This window comes from Cetorhinus maximus, chromosome 9 (assembly GCF_964194155.1).
Source record: "Cetorhinus maximus chromosome 9, sCetMax3.hap1.1, whole genome shotgun sequence".
In the NCBI taxonomy this organism is placed as follows: Eukaryota; Metazoa; Chordata; class Chondrichthyes; order Lamniformes; family Cetorhinidae; genus Cetorhinus; species Cetorhinus maximus.
Genome location: NC_135887.1, coordinates 95,335,441 through 95,340,565, shown reverse-complemented (window position 1 = coordinate 95,340,565; position 5,125 = coordinate 95,335,441).

Here is a 5,125-nt window from a genome sequence, read left to right as displayed (position 1 = left end):
ATTCATTCTACTTGTGTGGTTCTGCCTTGTGATTATTATTTTTTGTTAGTTTTACATGGCTTAATGTGGAAATAGAACATGTGACGGTTTCCTATAATTACATTTTTCCATCGTCCATATGTATGAGTCCAACCAAGATACTAAATTCTGTAGATACTTAAAAACATTTACAGATAAAGTAGGATGTCGGAGATTATATATACTGTAGGTATTTCACCTGGTTACTGATCAGTTCTTGAAATAATAAATGGTCAAGCAAGCATTGAAATTAGAAACATATGAACTTGATGGCACAAGAAGACCAGCTGGTGCATCAAGTCTGCCAAAATCTTTTGATGGTTACATCGTCGTGTCTAGAAACCTCCCAGCATTCCGAAGCAGCATTCCTTGCCCATTCCCAATTGCCTAACAGTTTGGTACAACTGGATGGCTTGCTAGCTAAAAGTCAAATGGGTCTGAAGTCACATGTGGGCCAGATTGGGTAAAGATAGCAGATTTCCTTCCCTAAAAGACATTGGTGAACCAGATGGGTTTTTACAACAATCCATTAATTTCAAAGCCAGCATTACTGGTACTAGCTTTTAAATACCAGATTTATTTAGATAACTGAATTCAAATTCCCCAATTACTGTGTTGGGATTTGAACTCATGCCTCTGGATTACTAGTCCAGTAACATGACGACTATGCCTATCAACACTCATTATTAGAATGGAATAAATCAGACAGTAACTTCCTGAATCCACACGTGCACAGTTAGATGTGTAAATCTGGAAGCTGCAGTCTCAGTTACCCTGCTCCTCTACAGGCTGTGCTATACTGGTATGTCATCAATAAACTCGGCATTGAAATACCTGTGAGGGCACGAAGTTGTGGTACTTACCCGTTATTTATCCACTACATAGCAACTATAAATGTGCCACAGTGGATCAGATGCCTGATGACAGCAAATTTCCGCTTGCCTGCAAAAACTGTTTGCAGCTGTCGGCATCGTCAAAGGCGTGCACCATTCTTTTGTTGCTGACCACAAAATCTGGGCCATTGTCTCTGAGCACATTTTCATTCAACCACAATGAGAACAAAATTACCAGGGTAATTTTCAACATACTGCTGGCCTGTGTTACTATCAGGTGTGAAGGGGTGAACTGGATCCCCTCAATTCAACCTCCATGGTTGGTCACAACAAAGGTTTAAGTTTCTTTTTCATAAGGATATGCCTTTTCCAAATCGGAATGTATTTAGCTAAGTTAAGCTGTGAGCAACCAGGATCCAATCAAACAAAGTTTTCTTGAGTCAAAGAGAGAGCAAATTTATTAACCCCTAAACCTGAGAAAAATAATAAAATCACAATGTCAAGCATTTGGCCCTCATGCAGTCATTTGGACCCACGCACACAGGTATCAGAAATAAGGAAGTTAGAGTCCAATAGAAAAAAGGTAAAAGAATATGCAGTTAAGTGTGCTTTGATTGCCATTGAGGGGTAGATTTTAAGCACTGTTGGTTTTTTTGGGTGAGCTGCTTTCTTGGATGTGATCAGTTGTAGAAGATGTTGCAATTATTACAAGATCTCGGTTTGCTGGTAGGCTTCTGGTAGTGTTGGCTTCTCAAACCGTGTGACACATTTATTCTAAAAGAGAGAGAGGGAGAGACAGCAGCCTTAGCCTGTTTCCTCTGCTAAAGACTTTTTTTTATACCACCTGTGTCACGTGCAATCTCTCTAAAGTGGCTGGGCAGCCTTGCCTTGAAATACTTCACCCATTGTGTATTTCCAAGAAGTTTTGGGTGGGTCTGTTTGCGGCAGCCATTGTTTCAATATCCAGTACATTGCATTTTTAACATCTCTTCCTTAGACAGTTATGAGTTTCAATGTGTGCCTTGATTATAGGAAATATCTTTCTCTTCATATCCCCCTGACAGTGATTTGCTTGTTTTTCACCTTCACCAATGTGGCCTTGCATTTTTAAGCAGATTGCTCTGTCTCATTTCAAATTGCAAAATTTCTAGTCAGTTGAAAATTGAAAACTCATATTTTTGAAAAACAAAGGGACATGTGCAACATTGGCTTTGTGGTTTGGGCACCAACAGAAATTTTCCAACTTTCCTTTCTGATTAAAATCAATGAAGAGAAAACTCAGACTATTTCTCTAATTGGTGCCTGACCCTCAATATTAGCTTTATGCTCCAGTGGCAAGTTGAACAATGACCCCAGTTGCTCTTGAGTTTCGTTCTTATACTCATTCACTGCACTCTCATTTGGAGAAGTAAGTACAAATGCAAGTCAACTTATGACCTCATCCATTCTTTATTCTACCCCCAAAATGTCCTTCGTCTGAAAATAAACTCATAAAATATATAAACACTCATAAATCACTTACTTGTACGAAACATTACAACAGGAAGTATTATGAAAATATTACTGATTGAGATCTAACTTCAGTAATCAGTGTAGATCATGAAGTGATCTTGTTTGGTCACTAGTTGTCTTTGGCCTCAAATATAGTCAACAATCCCTTGTGAATTATTTTCCTTATTCATTTTTGAACTTTGAAACTATCAGGAAGTAAAAATTTCCTTAATGCATTTCTAATCAAAATGAATAAGTAGAAGTGTTAAGGAGAATATTAAAGGAAAATCAAAATTCCCTGGGTGTCAGCAGCAAAGAGCTCAAAAAAAACTTAATTAATTCGTATTCAAAATGTCATCCATTGTTGATGCAGCTTTATGTACGAGTGGAGAGATTTTGAGTAATTCACACAGCACTCATCAAAACTGACTTACCCATTTGTTTTCTTTAGGGCTCTTTGCTGCTAGAAAACTAAACTGATTACATAGATCGCCACTGAGATTCTGACTGACATCTATTTTCAACAATACCAAGTTCTTTTTGAAATTGATTTAATTTCTCTGCACGTCCCATACTAATTCTCCAGAAATTAGGTAAACAGGTAAATCTGTCAATTGAGGTTATATGAAGGTGAAAATCTGGATTTCCATTTTTACATAACTAACCTTTTAACCAGTATTGCGATGACAATTAAAATATGCATACAACACAATGGATTCCTATAAGGGGTAAGTATGATTTTTGCCAGCAATAAGCTCATTCAGAACCAAATTGATTTCCTGTGCATTTCATCATTCTATCTTCATTAATTGAAACAGAGTGGAAGCATAAGAATAGATTATTATGCTATTTGCTCTGTGAAAATCTGAAGCATTAAATTATGTGCTGTTGAACCATGGGTGGAATCTTCTGCTCTCGCTGGTGGTGAGCGGGAAGTGCGTGTAATTAGGCAGGGATACAGGAACCCTGCAGCCTTCCCACCTCCGGCAGAATTAAGTTCTGAGGCTCTTAAGTGGCCAATTAGTGACCACTTAGGGGCTTCATCCCATCGCCGTTACTATTAGCCCAGCTGCAAGCGGGCCTGTCACCATGCGGTGTGCACGACAGGTAAAACTGTGTGGCCAGTTTGTCACCTCTGGGGAGGGGCATTCCTCGATCAAAGGCACTCAGTGCCTGATCAAGGGACTCAACATCAGGAAGTGGGGGAGGGGGCCGCTAAGAGCCACCCCCCTGGCCTTGCTGCCAACCCCCCTGCACCCTTCTCCCTGTGACCCCCTACCCCATGAAATACCACCATAAGTAGCAGGCTACCTCTGGGACCACACATAGCTTGCCAGCATAATCCCAATGAGGCAGATGAATGTGACAAGGGGTTACTAGGTGCACATATGCATAGTCCAGTTTCTAGACTAATGTTTCTGAAAAACATTCCTAATTACAATAAATTGGTTAGGAGGCAGCTGTGATAATCTTGTAATTCCTTGTTATCTCATTCATGTCTTTTATTGATCACTAATGTTCATTGCAATCGGATGCAAAACTTAATCATACATTAATAACCTAGTCATAACAGTCACAACAGAGCTGATATGGGGCGAAATCTTGTTGAGGTGTGGAGGTCTGTCCTGCCAGCTGGAGAGCCAGTGAGAGACCTGCACTACCTCTTTTCAGGAAGGCCCGCCAAACCACAAGCCAATCAGGCATTGGCAAGGCCAGCAGCAGGCCTTCCCCTGGAATCAAGACCCTGGGGGTGGAAGTCTTGCTTACTCAGAGCGGCTGGGCCAGTCAGGGGCCGCCAGCTCTTCTGCTCAGCACTGGGGAGGCCGTGGCTGCTGCGGGAAGGACAGGCACCAGAGTCCCAGTATCACAGAGTGACCCAGGCTAGAGGTAAGCGGGGTAGCCAACTGTCCCTTATTTTATGTATCTGAGTCCTGTATCTGAGTCCACTGTCCCACCTCTCAGGTTCCATGGTTCCATGCATGCACAGTACCCTATCTCTTCGTGTCTGCGCACTCTAAGAGTTCCAGCAGCAACCTCTCCCCCCACCACCACTCTCACATCTCTGGCAACTCCCTTCCCACCCTGCTGTCACAGCTCTGGCAGCTTATACAAACATAGGTACAAACATAAAAATTAGGAGCAGGAATAGGCCACCTGGCCCTACAAGCCTGCTTCGCCATTCAATAAAATCATATATATTTAATCTAGTAAACCTTCTCTGAACTGCTCCCCTCTCCCACTGCTCTCACAGCTCTGGCGGCTCCCCACCCCCACTGCTCTCACAGCTCTGGCATCACAATTGGCTCTAGGTCCTCAGGGGCATCCTGGGTGGCAAAGGAGGCAATCGTGAGGACCTGTAAGCAAGCTTTAGTGTGGAGTTGGGAGGAGCATGACCCCTCTTCCTGGCTCCACAATAAGGTTTGATTCCTGAGTGCCTGAAACAGCTGTTGAGTCCTGATGCACAAACTCAGTGGGTCTATAACTTCAGTTTCAGGTGCACACTGAACAATTATGGAGGAATCCTAACCAATGTAGTTGCACTTCTAGCGTCAAATGAGTACACTTGCCATACACCTGTAAAATAGGTGCAGCACAATTCTGTAAGTGAAGAAAGTAGAATTTTTTTTTGCATGGAGCAGGCTGTATTTTTACTTTAATCATGGACCATTGGAAATTATAAGGGTAGCTTGGGGCTCAGGTGTGAATCTAAATCTATTTCACTCTATTTCTCAATCTATTTCTAAATCTATTGCACTCTGAAGAAAGGTCATATGGACTTGAAA